The sequence below is a fragment of the Protopterus annectens genome, chromosome 8.part0, assembly GCF_019279795.1.
Source record: "Protopterus annectens isolate FY-2018-M chromosome 8.part0, PAN1.0, whole genome shotgun sequence".
Lineage (NCBI taxonomy): Eukaryota > Metazoa > Chordata > Ceratodontiformes > Protopteridae > Protopterus > Protopterus annectens.
In genome coordinates this window covers 1,979,295,578-1,979,318,641 of record NC_056741.1, presented here as the reverse complement: position 1 = coordinate 1,979,318,641, position 23,064 = coordinate 1,979,295,578, and positions in this window count along the sequence as shown.

Sequence of the window (23,064 nt, the reverse complement as noted above, 5' to 3'; positions counted from 1 at the left end):
ATATGGATTTTAGAAACAGACTTTCATTAATGAAGTCTTCTTATTCAGATAACATTTTTGCTGTTCTAACAAGCTGTCCCACTACCACTGCCCCTTTTTGTGTGTAGGGGTGACAGCTAATAAAATGCAGGAAGGAATTAGAATATGTCAACTTACAAAAAATCCTTGAGAGGAACTTTTGCAGATACAAGTCCTTTAATTCTATATTTAAGTAGTGTAGGACCTCCTTTGAAACAGACTAGGTGAAACTGAGAGAAGAAGTGATGTTATTAATATATTTAATACATTCTTCAATTTTACTCTCATCTCCAGTCCAAAAAATGCATAATGTCATCTAGGTATCTGACATATAATGACCATAATTCAGCAAAGTGTGAAGAAAACACAAATTTATTTTCCCACATAGCCCTAACTATTTTGGTAAAAACTGGAGTGCATGCCGTCACCATGGTAACACCTTCCTTCTGTCTATAATAAAAACCTTCAAAATAAATAAAATTGTTCTTTAAAATGATGTCCATAAAAGTTAAAATAATACTGATTTCTATTCCTGTCAAATTGCTGTTATCTATAAGAAAGTCAAAGCACTGGTGGGTGTGCCTAGAATCATTTTAAATTGCCTGTGTTTTAACTCTGTGTTCATTCTGATGATGTTTTTGATTATATAGTTGAGGTGTGCCAGATTAGGAAAGGGTATCAGGTGATAGTTTCATAGGTTCATAGGAGGTTACTAGGCTATTGGCCCTAGGACCTTTATAACCTAGTCATGTTATACCTTTGTTCCCTTATTGACCAGGTACTATGGTCTATATTTGCAGCTTGAGTCTATGATCAGCACAGATTGCCATTATCCAAGAGAGACATAGGTGACACCCCCAAGATAAATTTATTGTCTCCCATCCAGTTGACTAAGGTAAGCTTAAATAGAGTCATTGAGGAACTCTGCTTTACGTGAATTGGGAGTTTGTTCCAGGAGAGTGGCAATCTCTGGGAGACATATTCGTCTCTTCATCATGTCCTATTAATGTCGCAGGCTAGGTTAAGATCACTAGAATGAGTGAATCTTGTCCCATTTGACTTGCAGTTGAGCAGCATTTCCAGTTGGGCAGGGCCTGAGTCTGCTCTGTAGGCAAGTCAAAAGTCAACTCTCAGCAGCCTATAAGATACAGAGTACAGTGACATAGCCTTCAGTCTGTCCATGTAGGCCATGTGTTGAAGGCCCTGAATTTTCTTGGTGAGAAACCTCTGAGGTCTCTCCAGATGCTGCAGGTGTCTAGTGAGGTAGATAAAGAAGGGAGCATTGTACTCTATTAATGGTTTGATTTGGGATGAATACAGGGGAGTTATAACATCCTTAGCTCTGGATGTGGTGCCCTTACTTATCAGATATGCATCATAGAAGGCCTTCCTTACTACTGTGGACATATGGTGATCAAAGTTAAGGTTACTATCAACCTGTGCTCCCAAATCTCTCTGTGTATTTAGTTTAAGCCCATGGCTTTGGCACTAATAATTTGTCTGTGTAAGCCCTTTTTGTAGTATGTCAGCATCACTGGGGGACTCAGTGATTGAATCCAGTTTGCAGTCATCAGAGACCTTGGTAAGCCACAGGCCATCTAATTTCACCTGGACTTCTGAGAAATAGATTCCAAACAGTAAGGGGTCCAGCACAGATCCTTGTGGTACACCACTGGTAACTGGTCTGCTGGTAGATGTAGAATCCCCAGCTTTGACTGTATGCATTCTGTCGGTGAGCCAGTTGGCTACTCATCTAATGACATATAGGCTAATTACCACTTGGGTGATTTTCTCAATGATGCCTGAGTGGGGGATTGTGTCAAAAGCCTTGGCTAAGTCAAAATAGGCTTTATGTACTGTTTTGCATTTATCCAGGGCTTTGGTGACTTTCTTGAAGAAGTTCACCAGGTTTAATAAGGATGACCTTCTCTTAAGATGGCCACATTGGTTCTGATCAAGAGTTTGAATGTCACCTATGTCTTTGTTGATAAGATCCATGATGATTCTCGCCATGGCCTTGCAGATAAGGCTGGTTAGGCTTATGGGTCCATAGTTCCCAGGGTTGGTTGATGGACCCTCTTTATGCAAGGGAATTATTGTCGCTGTTTTCCATTCTGCTGGGAGAAAGCCAGTACTTAGACTGTGGTTGAAGAGAGTGTCAAGTGGTTCCACTAGGTCCTGTTTTAGATCATTTAGTAGGCAGCCTGGGATGTTATCCAGTTCAACAGAGGCTATGTTTTTGGCCATGGAGAGTGCGGTTGTGACCTGCTGTTTGGAGATACTAGGTAGTGGACTGGTGACAGGTATGTTTTGGGGTATGTCTGGTGGGGACAGAGGGGTGAAGTTTGCTCCAAATCTATCTGCTAGCAGGTTGGCGATGTCCTCAGGATCAGTATGAGTGGTACCATCCACTACTAGTTCGGCACAAAGCTGGGCCTTCCCTTTTAGATTTCTGATGTAGTTAAAGAATGCCTTGTGATTATCCTTAGCTAGATATGCTAGTTTAGCTTCATAATTAGCTTTAGAGTACTTTACAAGATATCTAATTTGCTCATTCAAGCTGTGGAGGGTGTCCTTCATCTTTTGAGTCAGTTCCCTCTTGTTCTTAGACATTAGTTTCTCCCTCTTGTTGTATAACCTATTTATGCATGATGCCCGCCAGGGTGGCTTGTTTTTTTGTTTTGATCCTTTCAGGTACAGCTGAGTCAATACATTTGTACAGGTATTTATACAGGGCATTTGTGTACACTTCTGTATAGGAGTCATTGTTGACAGTGGTAGCAGGGGGTTTAAAACTATTTATGCCATTGTTTAGGAAGTTATAGTTTGCTTTGGAGAAATGTTTCATCCTTTTGGGGGGGGGGGTCAGCTATGATTGTTACTTTGAACGAGATTGAGTTATGATCAGACATTACCAGTGAGAGCAACACACAAGGGGTAATGCAGAGACCCCCTATGTTGGTGAGTACAAAGTCTAAGACATTTGAGCCCCTTGTGGGGATGCAGACGATCTGTTCCAGAGCATTTCTATTGAGAAAGTCCAGAAAACTTAGGTTGAGTATGTTTATGCTCATATATGAATCCCAATAAATGGAAGGATAGTTGAAATCACCCATGATCAAGGTGTTTGACTGCATAGTGAGTGACTCAAATAGGTCCAGGTAGGCAGAGTGGTTCTCATGGTTCATGGTGGGGGACCTATAGCTAATAATGATATGGAAGGGGGTTTTACCTACAGTTGGATTTGGAGTAGCTTTAGGGAGTCATACTGTTTGACCAGTCTTGAGGTGTGTTTATCTTTAATGAAGATGGATACACATCCGCCTTTGTTTTTTTTCATGCTCATTTTGAGGTTTGAACGTGTGGAAAGCATTGTAGCCTTGCATGTCCAGTGTGCTCTCTGCAGCCTTGAACCATGTCTCTGTGACTGTCCAGACATCGGTATCTTCCAAGGTAAGGAGTGCTTCCAGTGAGTGCAGTTTCCAGTTTAGACTACTAGCATTAATCAGCATTACCTTGAGTTTGTCTCTGGTGGATTTTTTTATGTCAGGAAGTTTGTTGTTATGATATTGCCTAAAAAAGGCACTATGGGGGAGGTAGGTACCTTTGCCAGTAACTGAAAGCCAAGAGATGACAGGTGAAGACTATCTCTAGCAAAGCAGTGTGGTCTGTCAACCATATCTTCCCAGGCTGACAGATACTGGATCCTCATGGATTGACAACAGAAGTGAAACCAGTTGTTGAAGTCAATAATTTTTTGTTTATATTGAGGCATCATCCTGGATGAAGGTAGAATGCTGCTTAGGGCTAGGGACATACCTGCCTGGGACACATAACCTGAGAGCTCAGTCATGTCTCTTTTCATATACTTCAGTGAGGTATATCTCAAGTCATTCACTCCAACATGGACTAGGACAGAGCCATAATGGTATTTGCCTAACAGGCAGCTGACCATGACCTTCTCCTTGTCCAGCCTGGGAAGGGGAACATCTGTGTGTCTCACTATGGAGTCACCTATGACCAAGATATTTGGTTTTAAGGTATTTTGCCTTAGAGGCTTATTGGATAAGACACTGTTGTGTATGTTATTATGTGTAGTGAATTCTGTTGGGTCTGCAGTGTGTGCAGTAGGTTTGCACTTGGGAGATCTCTGATCATTAGGTAGGCTTGCCAAGGCTCTGTTTATTTATTTATTTTTTCCTTCTCACTAACTACAGCTTTTTAAGGGGCATGGTTAGTGAGGGGAAAAGAAACATCTAGACTTTTTTAAAGTTGTTGTTATGTCTTTTGGCGTTTCCTGGTTAGGGGTCACCACAGCGGAACTCCGGTCCGCTAATGATTGGCAGTAGATTTTTATGTGCCGAGTTGCCAGCCCTGACGCACAACCTTCAACGAAGGTACGGCCATTCACGCACAGAAGATGCTCTAGCTGAGAATCGAACAGGACAACATCTTACTGTGAGGCAACAATGCTACCGCAGCACCACCACCGCGTCTAGACTTTTTTAAAGTAGCAGTTATTTATTTATTATTATTATTATTATTTATGTTTGTTGATTGGGAATGTCTAACTGGATATGATCTCATTTTGAGTGGAGGCCCAGGGAGAAAAGTTCCAAATTAGTTTACATGAAGTATTACATTATTTTTACATATAAGTCAAAGTAGAATAAAAAATGCACACACAATTCACAAAAGCATACACAATTCTCAGGTGTAGTAGAAATAGTTCCCAAAGATACAAAGTAAATACAAACATAGTTTATACTAGAGTTTAAAGGCCCAGGATAAAAAAATTCTAAAGAATGAAAGTATTATAGGCAGACATGAGTTTTAGCATTATAGTTGATTGTATGTTGAGAGGTGGCAGGTAGAAGGTGTTATGGAGAGACTGAGCATGGAGCAAAGGTGAGGGACAGAAAGTAGAAAAGAGAAGGGAGAGAAAGCCATAGTTAACAGGATGGTTATGATGTAGTTAAGAGAGTGGGAGCCTAAGATTTATAGTTGAGGTTAGTGTTGATGTGTGGATGAGGTCTTATGTGATTAGAGTGTGCACAGGTGTTGAGTGAAAAGTGCAGAAAGAGAGAGAGAGAGATAGCTGGATAGGGAGTGAAGAGGTGAAAAGTGTATAGGGGTGAGATAGAGGTTATGATGTAAACAGGGATAAGGTACAGGAAGGGACATAGAACAATAGTTTAAATGACAGACTTAGAAATTTTTAAGTTAAGAACTGTTATTAAGTAAGAAATAGCTGGGACATAGCCAGGTTTGAAACAAGAAAACAACCAGGTATTATTTAGATGCTGTCTGAGTTGTGTTTTGAAGATAGATAGGTTATATGTTACTTTTATTGGGTGGGGGATAGAATTTAGATTTTAAAGATGCAACTGGAGAAGAGAGATTCACCACCAGCAGAATTATAGGATTTGGTAACTAATGTCAGGAGTTGAGGAGGTTGGCATAATGGTTAAGATGTTTACCTCATAGACACAAGGTACATGCTTTGATTCTCACCTTTGGGAAACTGGCTAGGCATAGCTCTCAACCTTCAAACTCCAAAATGAGGAACACTGCCTCTCATAATGTGGAACAAATGGGCAAAATGTGGAACACTTACTAATGGCTTACTAACAACTTCAACTAGAAAGCTCAGAGGATGGCTAAACTGTGATATTTTTATTTATAGAATAGGTCTTTTAATGAAATGTTATTCCGTTCTATTTACCATTGATATCAGCTAGAATATTACTAACACTGAATGTGTAACACACCCTTTCAATGTGGAACTTCAAGGAACATGAACTTTTTAAGGCCCCAAATGAGGAACATTCCTCAAAATGAGATACACTTGAGAGGTATGTGGCTAGGTGTAAAATGGTCCAGAAGGGCAGCTAGCCTAGTACTTACTTATGAACCTATGAAGAGGGATTTACTGGATGTTTGTAAATCTCTGCTATGAAAGTAGAGTTGGAGTGTATTTTGGAGTGCTGAGCATTTTTGTGGCATGTAGATAAGTTTATGAGCAGTGATTAGTTGGGAAAGCATTAAATAATGATGTAATTCTAGCTACAGAAAGTCTCTTAGTGCAGTGCAGTGCAGAGGTGTGCCTGCATGGGAGTATTTGTAGCAAATTTGACTATTTTGTTATAGCATGCTTTTAATTTTAATGTTTCTGTTTTGTTCAAGTTAGTAAGAATTGGTGAGGTATACAGTATAGTTAAAAGCAGATACATTCTGGCTATTGGTTGTCTACTATACTCAATAAGATATGGCTTTATTTTATAGAGAGACCCTAGTTTCATGTGTTTTTTGTTTTAATAACTTGAGAGAGATGTTTGTCAAATTTTATTTTTTTAAAAAAACATTAATATAGTTTTCTTAGTATTAAGTAATAGATATGAGTTGTTTATACAAGATTCAGTTGGAGTGAAAGAAAGTTGTATTATTTTTTTTATTTTTGGATGGGTTTGTGCAGTGCAGATGAGTGTTGCACAAATGTGGCAAGGTTGGTTGCTGTGTGTCATTTATTTGTAAAGATGTTAAATAGGAGTGGTCCCAGAACTGATCCTTATATGATTCCCACAGTGACTAGTAAGAGTGGGGAAAAGTCCTGCTGCCCTTTAACTGCTTGTTGCATATCAGTTAAGCAGCTGGGAAACCATGATAGTGATGACTGACTAATTTAGGGAGGATAGTTCAGTGAGGAGTTTTGATGAGAGTTGGTGTCAAATACATTACACAGATCTATGAAGAGGGAAGAGACAAGCTTTCCTTCATTTATGTATTGGTTGATAGTATTAGAGGGCTGTTGTCATTTTCTGTGGTTGGGACAAAAACATGTTCTGTGTTTGTTAAAAGGCTGTTGTTTTTTGCATTTTCAATTATTTTGGATGGGGGATAGTATTGAAATAGGTCTGTAGTTTGAGATTTTGTAACAGATTAGGCCCATTATTTTTGACCAGGACATCCCTGTACATTAATTCCCTCTTTTGGAACATCAAGGATCCAGTGTGACTCATTGACTCTCCAAACCCATTTTCTTTTTTATATGTATTTATTGATTTTATCAAAATAAATTTCCATGACTTAATGTGATTAATATGTGCTATTGTAGATTTGAGCGGTTCCATAAACTGATAGTCACACCTTATACATTTTTCAATATTGTTTATCAGCGATTAACAAAGTTGTTTGTAAAATATATGAAGTTTTGCATAGGATTGTCATCATTATTAACAATGAACTTTAATGTAATCTTTTTCTCGCCTAATCGATTTTAGAACCATTTAAAATATTTGGACTCACACACTGCCATGCACTCGAATGTGCAAACTGATTGGAAGAAAATCTGGAGTTACATATACTAAATCTAAGACTGACATCTCTTTGAATATTCCCTTTTGTCCAAGTTATGGTGATCTTGGAATATATATATATATATATATATATATATATATATATATATATATATAGAGAGAGAGAGAGCGAGCGAGAGAGAGAGAGCTTGACTTCCTTCAACTACTTCAACTTTCTCAGCTACTAATGACACATTTTCTACTTTACAAACGTGCTGACTGTCCCTCCCTGTCCACCCTCCTATCCTAATACAAACCCTCATGATCACTCTTTAGCTTTGAGCAGCTGCTTCTTGACACCTACAGTCCAAACAAAACAATAGGCAAATTACTCTATAAATGCTCTATATCTCAAATCTGGAATAAACTCTCAAGCAATATATGTTCTATTCAATCCTCATTTCATTTTAAAAAAGAACTAAAGAACTACCATGCCAACTCTCCTTCCTTAACCTGTCACCTCTCTACCTAACACATGCTCACTGTTAGACTATAACAGTTTTTCCCTCCTTACTTTAATATGACTTTAATATCATTTTCATAAATACTAGTACTTTTAGTGCATCACCTCTGCTGCTGAGCAACACTATACTTATATTCCATCATTCTCTTCTTTACCTTCTATACTTTCTCCCCTTACAGTTCTCCCATTCAGCTCTCTTTCACTCTCTTGATTTCATCAAACTTTCCTCCCCACCCTTCTATTTCAACCCTTAAATGTATTACTCCTTTTTTCCTCTCTACCAATTTGTTTTAGTCATTTCAAGATGTTAAAGAGTTTTTTTCTGAAGTCCTACTGTAAATATTCATTTCAACCTTAGTTTTTCTACCTCATGTACTTTATAACTATTGTCTTTGCTGAGTTTTTCTGCCTTGTCAGTTTTCCAGTACCACATGAATGTATGTTTTGTTATGTACTCATTCATATAAGGCATGAATGCTTGTAGTAATGTACACTGATTTTTCACATTACTTGTAATGTTAATTTCTTTATTGTTAGTGTCATTGTCATTTTTATTGTGGTGCTTTTCTCCTCAGGTCTCCACTAAAAATGGGCCACCAGTCCAGTTTGACTAACCCGGTTAATAAAAATAAATACAGTGTCTTATATACAAAGATACATAAAGTCATAAAATAGCAGGAACTGCAGGCAGAAATGAGGGCAATGTGGAAGAAGGATACCCAGACAGTTCCAATAGTAGTAGGAGCAATATGTCTCATAAAAAAGAATTTACAGTCAGATTTAGATATGCTACTAATACACGTAACTCTATATGAGTTGCAGAAGGAGTTAGTTCTAGGTACATCGCAAGTGTTGCAAAGAACACATTTGGCTAACAACAAACATTGGAACAATATTAATTTCATGAACTTTAATCATACTTTGACTTAGGAATGAGGTTCATTCCCATTATGGTATTAGAAACCAAAAATACTTAGAGAAATTAAACTTACTGTAGCATTAGAATATAGTTCAGTCCCACATGAGATATTTAAAATACCTAATGCTAAAGTCTATTCTTCTTCCATATTTTAGTGTATTAAATATTATTTCTTTACAATTCAGGAAGGAACATACATTAATGGATAATCTCATCTATCTAAGATAGTATAACCATTTGTGATGGGTCTTACTAAAGTTTCAGTAAAAACTGCAGGAAAAACCATAGCATGTTTGGGATTTTCCTTTGACTTATTACTGAATGGTTTGTTTATGTGATTTTTTTGACCCTTTGGTTTGGAGTCCAGTGGCGGCTGGTGACTTCAAATCAAAGGGGGGCTGTAGGAAACAGCTAAATGGGTGTGACCAATGAGATGGGTGTGGCCAACTAGAAAGAGGTGGAGCTATGTTCAAAACCACAAAAACTGGGATTTTAATTAAATGCACTGCCCTGGGTGCCAAACTGCCATTATGAGAGTCCAATCAAGATAAAATGAAGTGTAGAAGAAAAAAATATTTCAATGCATTGGCTACATGATAATTTTCTTAATATCTAGATGAAAACAAAAAGGTTGTGAGGCATGAAACAATAAATTACTTTTTAAATACATTATTGGAATGCCGGTCAAAATCAAGTATTAAAAAAACAAGCAGCATTCAACTCAAACCACTTCTCCTTGCACTACAGTTCTAATTATAATTTATATTCAGCTTTATAAAAGTACCAAATAACATGCTGAAAGTAGCAATCTCTGTGATATCCCCACTTGTAAAAATGTTTTTTATCCAAAAAAGACCTGCTGCCTGAGCCTGACAACAACTATCTACTTGTTTCATGGGGAAAACATGATCAAAGTAAAAAATAAACAGCAAACAAGAAACAAGCTCAAGATAAATTGCTTAAAGGATTACTGCACAGGTTATGAACCACGCACGATAGACTGGCATTCTATTTAGTTTACGTGTAAAGCCTGCAAAGATGACTGCAAATCTCCAACAAATGTAATGAGCTTCTGAAAATACTGAAATTTTGTCCTTTATTACAAATACTGTCATATGCATTTCAATACCTAAGGCTTATACGCTATCTAGTTATGTAAGCATTCTCTGCATGGCAACAACAAAAGGCTTTCAATGTTGGTAATTCTTTAACAGTATGCTTATTAAAGCTTACTTGCATTTTACAGTCTCAGTCAAGCTTACTTGATGGTCATTAAAGAATTGCTACTTAAACACTGAGCAACAGGGACTGCAACAACATGCATTTTCTGAATAATAATAAGTATAACTCAACAGTATACAAATATGACAGAAAACCAGAACATTCTGCAAAATCAAGGACAGATGAAAAGCCACCTTGTATGGGGGTATACTCTGCACATTTACACTGCATAACTGCTCCTTGCCTTGCTTGGACACATCCAGAGTCACTACATGAGGGAGTGAGGTGCAACAAGTATGTCGCAATTTGAAATGTCTCTGGCTGATGGCCCTGACACATTTGTTATACCTCTCAAGCTCAGAGCAAGAAATCTGGACAAAGCCAATAATGGGGGAATACAGCCCCAAAAATAGGGACAAATTTCAAATATTGATCTTATAAACAGAAAATTGCTAGAATAAAAGGTTTTGTGTTACCATGTACTTTCTGAAGAATATGAAGTCTGAAATTCAAATGCCTGTCATTATTTAGTGAATTCAAAATCCAGAAAACCACAGATTTTATGAGGAACAGAACACAACAAAAATTTCACAAGTGGTGGTGGGTAGGGAATTCAACCTCTTGCTACTTGCTTCCAATGTACAGGGTTTGAGTCTCCCACCAGGGATATTTCCTAAGCTCTCTCTAGCCACCAGGTATATTTAATTCATCATTATGGCATTTGCTGTCTCGTTGAACCATTCTGTTTAACTACTACTTTTCTTTCCTAAGCAGGAGAACAAAGGTTAAAGACGTACTAGGATAAACACTGACATGTTAGATGTTATCTGCTTTGCATCAAACGCATGAAAAGGCTGATAAACTTCTTATTCCCTTCACATTGAACAAAGCCTACCTGTGACCAGTATTGTCTTTTGTTATGATAAATACAGCAACAGATGAAAGGTTGTTTTCACAGCGCAATATGCTAGGTTGCTGTCATTTGTGCCAATTATGTCAAAAATGTTTCAGGGCTGAACGTATGTTAGGCTGCATTGCTGACAACCATGAAAATATTTACCAAATCTATATGTTAAATTCCAATCTAGAATCATTGCAGGCATTGTATGGCAGTGTTACAGGTTATCCTGTTTAGCTGTCCATCACACTAGGTTAGTCGTAAAACTACCTGGCTTTATGTTCAAATGTTGAGAATGCTGCTACATAAGTATTTCCAAAAGAAATTAAGACAATAGAGTAAGCACACTCATCATAACAGTGCACTGCTAAAGATGACTCTTGCAGTGGAGTGAATTATTTTTCTCCAGTCAGGAACGGCCTTAGGCCAACTGATACCCTAGGCAAAAGGGCTCCACGGTGCCCCCCACCACCACCTGGTGCCCTCATCCTGGTCTACCTACACCAAATAAATACTGGAAAAGTGCCCCTGATAGAGAGGTGCCCTATGTGGCCACCTAGTTGGCCTATGCCTAAGGCTGGCTATGTCTCCAGTCACAGCAGTCCATTCATGTATTAAATTAGGATTAAGAATGCCATGTATAATAATAACATATGGGCTATTAATTGTGTGAAGTCACACGTATTCTTATTTGCACTATTTTTTGGTTGACATACATTTCAAAATTCAAAGCTGAATTAGGCATTGTGTTTGTGCAAAAAATATTTAATTACAGGAAGATATGCAGATGGTGACTGATATAAATCAATAAAAGAGCTCAGCTATGAGATTGTATCTGTTCAAGATTGGCAGCTATAGTGAATATGCTCACTTTATGCCTTTCTGGTACTTAAACGTTTGACCTGTTGTCATATTCACTTTACATTAAGGGTTAGTGCACAAGGAAAGCCTACTTTTAACAAAAGCATGGGTTAGGACACAAAGGGCAATCTGTTTATGAAATAAATACATGAACCATAGAACTAATAGCTTTAAAGGAACAAATGATTACTGTGTCACTGAGTAATAAATTGAAGTAATTTCTTGCAAGGTGTAGCAATACCTCTTGCATAGAATAACCATCTTGTTGCTTTTATGAAGGTACCATATAATGTAGTTATGACTGTGGAATGCAGGAAGAAAATTCTATGAAAACTAACTGATACACTGAGAATACAAAAAACAATGACAAACTTGGAATCAGTAGTCTGAGGCTGATGCTACAAATCTGAAAGCTTCAGTACAGTGTGATCTGGTGAGAATACACAACAGATGGACATAAACATTTAGACTTGAGTCTTAATTACCTGAGAAGATGATATAAAGCATATCCTCAGAATACCAGCTAAGCTGCATTCTCTTCTGTTGATATACTAGGCTCCTGTTGTTTTTTCTTCTCTATTAAATTACCTTAACTCATTACAAGGGCTATTCTTGAATGTGCAAATCTTATAGTTATACCTGTTTTGAATCTGAATTGCATTGTTACTTTATTTATTCAACTAAAGAATGAAAAAATGTACAACATCCACTACACATTTATACTCTTCTCTTAGTTCCAAAAACTGCATTTACTTTTTTATGTTTAGAATGTGTACAAAAAGCTTTCTTTTTGTGTTATATACAATGAGAAGACAACTTCTTACTAATTAGTGGCGTTGTAGCAAGTGTTAACCATGAACTGATTATCAATGAGTAGACACTAACATGTACACAGGCAATATTAGAAATCAATTCACAGTTAGAACAATTTAAACTACTATCAACATTTTACTATCAATACAGTCATCTGCGAACTTTGTTAGCCAGAGTCCCTTAGTGTTGGCCTGTACTTCAGAGAAGTAGATGCCAAACAAGAGTGGTCCCAGGACTGAACCCTGAGGTACTCCACTTGTCACTTGTCTGGAGCTGGATTTGGAGTCGGCTACTTTTACAGTTTGGGTTCTGTCAGTAAGCCAGTTGGCAACCCATCGAGTGACATAGGGATTTATGCCCAGCTTAATAAGTTTATCTATGATTCCAGAGTGGGGGATGGCGTCGAAGGCCTTGGTGAGGTCCAGATAGACTGTGTGGACCGCCTTACCCTCGTCTACAGCTTTGGAGACTGATTCGAAGAAATCAGTCAGATTCAGGAGACAAAATCGGCCCTTCACAAACCCAAACTGGGTGGGGTCCAGTGTTTGAAGGTTGCCAATGTCTTTGTTTATAAGTTCCATGATAATGCGTTCCATACCCTTGCAGATCAGGCTTGTCAGACTGATGGGGCGGTAGTTCCCAGGATCCAAGGTGGATCCTACCTTCTGGACAGGGATAACTGTAGCTGTGCGCCACTCAGTGGGGATGAAGCCTGAGGTGAGGCTATGATTAAACATGACACTTAGGTGAGGTGCCAGTTCATTTTGTAGTTCATGTAGTACACAGCCTGGGATGTCATCTGATCCCATGGATGCTGTATTCTTAGCTTTGGTAAGTGCGGTTTCTACCTGTGTGGCTGTGATTATCGGAATTTGGCAGTCTTTTGGTATTGAGATGGGCCCTTTAAGGGGTAAGAGGTGGGTGAGGTTGGCACTAAATCGATCTGCCAGGATATTGGCAATATCCTTGGGATCAGTATATTTAATGCCATTCTGTTGTAGCTCAAAGCAGATCTGAGCATTGCCATTTAGATTCTTGACATAACTATAGAATGCCTTGTGGTTGTCTTTGGAATCTTTGGCAATTTTATTTTCGTAACTAGCTTTTGAGGATTTTATGAGGGATCTCCGCTTCTTACTGAGGCTGGTGAGGGAGTTTTTTGCATCCTGGGATTTTCCTCTTTTCTGCAACAGTTTCTTCCCTCTGTTGTATAGTTTGTTTATAGTAGGGGACTACCAGATTGGCTTCCTTTTTTTGGAGAAGAGCATCTTGGTTCTATTTGGGATGGCATGATTCATGCACGAGTGGATGTGCTCGTACAGTGCCTTAGTGTAGGATTCTGCAGTCGAACTTCCAGATCCTGTCTGCGTGGGTGTTGTGAAGTTTGTCACTTCTGACTTCAGTAGCATGAATTTGGCTTTGGAGAAGTTTTTTAAAAAGGTTTCCTTACTGGGGGGGTGAGGGTGGGATGTGGATGTCAAGAGTGATTTGCTTATGGTCAGACCTGACCAATGAGGGGGTGACCACTGGTGTGGAGCATCTGTCTCCCATGTTGGTAATGACCAGGTCTAGGATATTGGAGCCCCTGGTGGGACAATGGATTAGTTGATCCAGGGCGTTGGAATTTATGAATTCCAAGAACCGTTGGGGAAAGTAGTTGGTACCCGAGTAGTTTTCCCAGTTAATGGCAGGGTAGTTGAAATCACCCAGTATTAGGCTGTTTGGTTGTATCTTAATATTTTCCAGTATGTTTAGAAAGGTGTAGTGAGAATCTTGGGGCATGGTGGGGGATCTGTAGCAATTTGGATTGCAGTCTTACCTAGTGTTAGTTGCACCTGGAGAATTTCAGATGCATTGTGTTGGGCAACTAGCCTGGAGGTGTGAATATCCTTGGTGAATATGGAGACTCCTCCACCTTTAGTGTTTCAGTCTTGGTTTTGTAGCTGAAAAGTGTGGCAAGAATTGTAGCCTGGTATTGCAGGGGTGCTCTCTGGAGCCTTAAACCAGGTCTCAGTTACTGCACAGATATCGATGTTCTCCATTTTTAGGAGTGCCTCGAGAGAGTGCATTTTGAGGTTTAGACTTCTAGCATTGAGTAGCATTACCTTCAGATTTTGCATGCTTGTATCTGTTACAGTGGTGGTTTTATCCTTTGAACCTTACCTAAAAAAGGCACTATAGGGGTGGCAAAAGCTTTAGCCATTAACCTGAATCCCAGGGGTGACAGGTGCAGACCATCTCTGGCAAAGCATTGTGGTTTGTCGATCATGTCTTCCCAGGCAGACAAATACTGGATCCCCTTTGAATGACACCAGAAGCTTAGCCAATTGTTGAAGTCAATCATTTTGTCCTTATACTGTGGTATCATTCTGGGCGAAGGCAGGATGCTACTCAGGGCTAGGGTCATACCTATCTGGGTCACATGATCCAAGAGCTCTTCCATGTCTCTTTTCATGTAGTCCAGGGAGGTACATCTCAAGTCATTCACTCCAGCATGGACAATGACAGAGTCATATTTGTACTTGTTGTGGAGTGACTTGAGTGCATGCGTTATGTGGCTGATCCTGGCACCTGACAGGCAGCTGATTGTAATTTTCTCCTTGTTCAGCCTGGTGAGTGGGACATCAGTGTGCCTGACTATAGAGTCACCTATGACTAATGTGTTGGGTACATTGTCTTGCTTTAGGGGCTGTTTTTGGGGTGGCACACTGGTGTTGTGAGCTATGTGTCACTTTGGTTGTGACTGGTGTTTGTTTGCGTTTCAGCTTCGGAGGTCCTTGTTGCTTGTGAAGGTTAATGTTAAGGGCCTCCGCATATGTGGGTTTAGTGTTGCTATGTGTGGGTGTTGATGGTGTGGGGTTTGAAGGGCTATGAATTGCTTGAGGTGTAATACAGGTGTTAACCTTCTCCTCTTGACTGTCTAGCACAATCTTGGCCGGAGAAAGCTTTGCTTCCAGTTTGGCTATGTAAGTGCATCTCTCACAGGTTGTAGTGTTGGGTGGTAGGAGGAGAGGATTGTCTGTGTACATGAGGCAGTTGTCGCATTGCCCCAGTATGCCCAGATTCACCAGGTGGACAGGAGAAATCACCGGAAGCTGACCCTTGGACATGCCTGTTTAGGTGCTTTTTTGTAAAGTTTAAGAGCTGTTTTCCATACCATACCAATTATATCCTTGAATTTGCAAGTCCATTATTTTCTTCACCAATGGCTCTAAACATAAAACAACTAACACAGGTAAAGTTGACATCCTTGCCTAATTCCTCTGTTCAAACTCAACTTACTGGAGAGGAACCCTCCCACTTTAATTGTTTATGCCAGTCCTTCATATATTCTCCAATTTAATTGTATTTTTGCGTCAGGGAATGCATATGCTGCCATTGTTCTACTCATAAAATCTCAACTTACTTTGACATATGCTTTCTCTGCATCAAGACCCAATAACAACAGTTGAATTTTCTTACATTCTCTTTCCCCTTAGATTAAAAACAGCTATAAATGTGAGCCATTACTAGAGAACAACCCAGAGCCAGCACCACTTTATTTATCTCCACTACAGTAACTACCACTGTCAGGATAATGTTGGTTAAGAGAATAACCAGGACATGACAGAACATCTGGTAGATCTGGTGGAACAGTATGTGGTAGCAGGTGAGCTGTCACAAGCAACTAAAGACTACTTCAGCTACTGGACTGAAACCAGCAATAGCACTGGTAACACTGTTCTGCCGGATATGTAAGAGGACAAAAGACACTATCCTGTCAGGGCCGTTAAGGATATAGCTAAAAATTATGATGTGATGTATGCATGTGTGGGAAAACATGCTCACTTTTCCTAATAGGATTGAATCAGCTAGGGTCAATCGTACTATAATACATAACCAAAAATGTGATGGATGGGTAGATGAGAAACACGTACAAAAACTGCTTGATTCCGGAAGCATCGTAACCTTAATAAGATGCTCATTAGTCAGTGGTAGTAAACTGAATCCAGAAAGGAAACTGGGCACTCCCACAGCTGAAGCAGGGTTTAGTACTCTTCTAGGACTACAAAACACGATGCTGGGGTAATACTCAAATTTATGTATTAGTCATCCCACTGAGAGATTTTCTCCTTTACCTTAATCTATGAATATAATATTCATGGCATGCTTCAAGAGGCCTCAGAGCATGAGGAGAATGCTGAGAAATGTTTGCCCTTTCTCTGCAGCAGACTTAAGGGAGAGCCAGAATGATCTACCTTTCCCTGAAACAGAGTTAGACAGTTAGTGACAGAAAAACAGAAGATACCCTCCTCATACCAGTATGGAAGGATTCTGGTCAGAATGAAATAGACCCAATTATAATCAGTATAACAGAGACCTGGTAGAACTGAACTTTGGCCATAAGAGTTTCAAGCAAGAACAGTCTAAGGATTCTACCTTAGAACCAGCTGCAAGTTGTAACAGGGTTGCCATGTTGTGAATAGGCCACTCACATTACTGCTTTTGTGTGTTATTTTGCGGTAAGGCAAATTCCCAGAATCCACTGTAATGTGATCTCACATGGAAAGCAAATGGCAGGCAGAAAAAGCAGTCTGTATGAAAGTTTGGTCTTACAGATTATAACTATATATGTGTGTGTTTGTGCATATATATATATATATATATATATATATATATAGTTACACTTTATAATCTTGACATACTGAAATCTCAGATTTCAGTATCCCAAGACCATAAAGTCGAACGTTCCAATTACTGAAACCCCAAAACTGCGAAACACAAAATCACGATCATAAACACACCATACACCACACAACACATACATCATCCAACCCACACTACAACAAATCAAGAAACAAAGCCCACACAAACACAAAAACACAAACCAACAAACCTACACTACATATAAGCAGGGGGGCAAGACGCACTGCACCCCCCACACCCCCCTACTTATATATACTAACTCCAAGATCGCCCCAAACAGAAAAAGATAGCAAACTCACCACTACATACTTTACAGTACCCTCGCACACACACATCACAAATATATGAACACCACCACTTTCAACACTTAAACACTCATACTGTTACCTGCCTACCCTAACCCACACATAAAACTTCCAAACACACTCACATATGCACTTACCTAAAACCCAACAAAATGCCCACTTACCTTATATACCAGCTAAATCCACACACTACATGATACATCCTGCACACACTATATCCAGCGTCAAATACCGGAACACCATAACCGCGAATTCGACATTTACGGATTCGCACTTATGGAGTTTCAGGATTTTGAAAATTCCACTTTATGGTCTCGGGATACTGAAATTCGAGATTTCAGTATTTCAAGATTATAAAGTGGAACGATATATATATATATATATATATATATATATATATATATATATATATATATATATATATATAGACACACACACACACACACACAGAGAGAGAGAGATAATTTCCCTTAATTTCTCATAACACAACTCTGCAATAATTTTAAGTCAGTACATTTTTTACTCAGGTTGCCTGTAGTGTTATTTTATGGTAGACATCATGCTGACAGAAATAAATGATGCAACAGAAAAATGCTATTTGAAATGTATTTTGCTCTTTCTTCAAATCACTGTAGTGTTGAGTTAGTACACATGCATAAAGGTGTTCTGGTGGGTGCAGAGGAGTTTGCTCCCCTGCAAAATGTTCATTTGGTATTTGTAGATGCTATTTTTAGATCTGAACAACTGAGTTCTCAAACTAATACTGATGTGAACTTTATACATAAGCAGTTTCCCCTTACGACTCATATTATGCTTCACAGTTTCCAGTTACCCTGCAGTTCAAAATACTGCATAGAAATATGGGTCTGTATCATTTCATTGAAAACTCATTTCATTGAAGCTTAATTCAGAAGCAGAAATCAGTTTCAGTGAAATGGGTTTTCAGTGAAGTGAGCTTTCAGTGAATTGGGTTTTCAGTGGAGTGAGCTTTCAGTGAATATATGTCAGTGAATTAACCTTCAATGAAATGAGTTTTCAATGAAATGATATAGACCCATATATGGGTCTACTTCAGAAGACTAAAAAATCAAAAGACTGAATCCCAAAAGACTGAAAAATCAAAATACTGAATGATGGAATTTTCTCCTTCTCCAGTGTTGTGCAGTCTTGGAGTTGGTATATATAATTAACAAGGGGTATGGGGCGAACAGACCCCCACAGGAGCGGTGCAGGGGGGCTTGCCCCCTGCATTAAAAATGTGTTCAGTATTCACACACACACACACACACACACACACACACACACACACACACACACACACACACACATATATATATATCACAGGAAATATATATAGTTATCTATACATACGCACACACACACACACACACACACACACACACACACACACACACACACACACACACACAAACATATATATATATATATATATATATATATATATATATATATATTTATATATGGGTCTACTTCAGAATGTCAACAATTCAGAATGCCAACTTTCATATTTCGACACCATATGATCGACATTCCAAAAGACCGACATCCTGAAATAGCACCATTTACCTACCTGTAAACACAGTAAAACTGTGTTATGCAGGGGGCAAGACTCCCTGCGCCTCCCACACCCCCTACTACTTAAATATTTTTACTCCGAGATTGCACTACAGTGCAAGAAAGAGGATTCTCCCTGTCCTGCACTGTAATGGGATCTCCGCTATCATTTGTCGGCCTTTCAAACATTTCACTCATATGGTGTCGGCCATATGAGTTTCGAACATTTGAAAGTTGGAATGTACTTAATGTTGAATGTAAAATACCAGCATTAGGAAGTTTGAAAGTGCATAATATTGAATGCCCTAATATCGAATCAACAAAAGATTGAGAAAAGAAAACTATTTCCTTTCCTGATCTTCATGTTAAACACCCCATAACACTAGCCTCAAAATCATCTGAATATTGGCAGTGTTATGGGAGTGATTTTTTGTTTTTGAGGTAAGATGCAGGGTTCGGGTTGCGGAAGGGGTCAGGGTTAAGGTTAGGAATAGCAGAACTTTAGTAATGGGTGTTAACCCTTACCATACAACTTACCTTAAAAAAAAAAGCTTTGCCCAACACTGTCACTACACAAAACACACTCAGACAGAAACATGCACAAACATACTTCCAGCATTACATCTGATCCTTTACCTAACACTGACCCTAACCCTAAAGTAAACATACACACACTAGCACATAAACATTCAAAAACCTATTCACTCCCTTTCCTCAGTCATAACCCTAACTCTCAAATACACATATAAACACTTTCACCACCTCCAAACCCAATTTCCTATCCTGATGAAACATACGGTTGGCATTTTGACCATTCAGCTATCTATATATTCAGCATTATACACCACCCCAAGCATTTGTTGCCAAATATGCATTCTACAAAATGCAGGGAAACTGTATACATACATATATATATATATATATATATATATATATGTGTGGGTCTACTGCTCTACATCGAAAATACACTTCTTCGAAATAGAGCAGTTGACTCTACACTTCAGCGAAAGTCCACTTAAACAAAAGTGCACTTTCACTGAAGTCTAGTTCCCTGGGCTACCCAAAAAACAAAACAAAACACTAAAACATGTTTTTGCAGGGGGGCAAGCCTCCCTGCACCCCCACACCCCCCTACTTAAATATACCAACTCCGAGATTGCACTACAGCAGGAAAAAGGGAATATTCCCATTCCATGCTGTAGTATGACTGCTGAAGTCAATGTTCGAAGTTTCACTACTTCGAACAAGTGGACTCGGTGAGGTGGGGTTCGAAGTAGTGAAACTACGAACAGATTGACGGATCCCAGATAAACATATATAGGTATATATCTATATATATATATATATATATATATATATATATATATATATATACATATATATATATATATATATATATATAGATATATATATGTATATATATATATATATATATATATATATATATGGGTCTATATTAAATCAGTGAACACTGATTTATTGACCCTATGTAAGCGAAAGCTTACAATCCCGAACACTAAGAACAGCAATTTTTTTCCCAGGGAAAAAAATCGCTGTTCCACAAAAAAAAACTAAAAAAAAAAAAACTTCAAAACATTACATAAACTAGGGGGCTTTGCCCCCAACACCCCCCTTCTTAAATATACCAACTTTGAGATCACACAACAGTGATGAAAATGGCAAAATAACAGAGGCAGCCAAGTAATTTCTTTCCCAGGGAAAGAAATTGTTTATTTGCCGTTTCGCTATTTTGCTGTTTCGTGCTTTCAAGTTCAATCAAGACGCATTCGAAGGATTGTGTCTTTGATTATATAATAGGAACCCTATATATATATATATATATATATATATATATATATATATATATATATATATATATATCTGTGTGTCAGACAGGATGTATCTATCTGTCTGTCTCTAACAGACAGGAAACATGTATCTATTTATCTACTTCCTGTCTGGTATATATTTATCAGTATGTACCTTGAAGTTTGTTAATATTTCCAAATCCACACTCCTAATGTTGCAGGGTAACTTAGGTTATACGTAGGGTATTATTTATGAGAAAAAAAAATCTCTTTGTCATTTATTCAATGCTAATTTAAATAGTCGTCCCCCAGTTCCCTTCTTGTAATACTGTATACCTAAAGTCCTAAAAGCCAGACATAGCTTGCCTCTCAAAAGTCTATAGGCTATACTGAAAAGGTTTAATTTCTACAATCTATGGTAGTAATACATGTTTTTGAAGCCACTTATATTTTTTGTAAATTACCCTTGTACATTTTCTAGGAAACCCACTTCTATAATGGATAAGTTACAGAAGACAAAGCTGTATTCAATTACTGGTCTAATCATTGACTTAAAAAAGGACAGTTATTGTGTCTTTACCCCTTATCTTCACTTTGTTTAATATTATCCCAGCTTTTCCAAATTATGTTATGTCTGATACCCATTACCTTATCCTTAAACTTTATTCCTTTCCCAATAGTGAATCCTAGATCTTTTGTGTATTCACGGTTAGATAAATTCATACATATTATGCTAGCAAATACATACATAGCTGTACCAAATGAAATGATTTTACATTTATTTGTAATAAAGTCCAATCCATTTGCTTCCAAACAAGCTTTTAGGTATAACTTTAAGTGGCTTAAGTCTCTGCCATCTTGAATTGTTTCACCAGTTTTGCAGTCATCTGTGAAATTTCACAGCCATAACTTGGCTGGCATTAGAAAGTAAAAAAATATAACATTAAAGAGCACAGGGCCCAACACTGAGCCCTGAGAAATACCAGCTGTAATATTCCTCCAAGATGAACTAACACCTTGTATTACCACTGACTGTGCCTTGCCAGTTAACCATCTCTGACTCCATGTAATGATGTTTTTAGATTTACCATAAGATTGCATGGCTTGTCCAATATTTGCCCAAGGGGCATTGTGTTGATAGCCCTCAACACATCTAAACATAGATTACCATTGCCTATACCTTGGTCTAGATATCCCGTCATAACATTTCACTTGACGTGTCAAAATTGAGCAGGCTCTTATAAACCCATGTTGAATTTCATCAACATGAGACCCATATTTGTTACTTCTAATTAACTGTAATAATAATCAACATTCAAAACACTTGCCTATTATTAAAGTTAGACTGGATAGAATGATAACTAATAATATTCCATTTCTCTGTCACCACCCTTATAAATAGGTAGCACATAGGGACTTGGTGTACTCTGTAGCTACACATCCTCTGATCAGAGTAATTGATTAAACATTATTGTTAGATGGGAAACTATGGTGTCCATAATGTTATAATTAATAATCCAGATATACAATCAGGACCCATAGATCAGGTCTTTTTAACTTTTTTAAGGTTTCCCTAGTATCGTCTTTTAGGGTATGAGGGCAGTGTGCTAAATCACACTGGAGAACATATTTGGTCCATGTTTCATGAGCCTTTCCAATATTTGAGGAGTAGCCATTAATCAGTTATCTCAGAAGGGACCTCAACTGGAATATCATTCACGATAAGATGTCTTAGGATATCTTCAGCTTTTTTTGTTTTGTGAATTGACATACTTGAAGAAACAATTGTTATTATCTTGTGCAAAGGCCAACTTCCTTTCAAAATTCTTGTTAAACAAGACATTCTTGAATTCTCTTGTAATATATCTGAAAGCACATATAGCATATATCTGTGCATACTTTTAAACTGCATTGGCTAGATATCTAAAGGTTAGACTTAATGCTATATTTGGCATGGCTAACCTGCAAACCTTTTTCCAAAATGTTTTTTTTTTCTTTTCTTAACTCATGTCTTGTGGTAGTTCCATGCAGTTAATGAAGGAAATATTTCTTGCAACAGTAACCTTCTTTTCCATTTTGCTGTTAAGAGTGCTTTACTATCTGATAACACCTGTCAGCAGAGACATGCATATTCCACTTTTC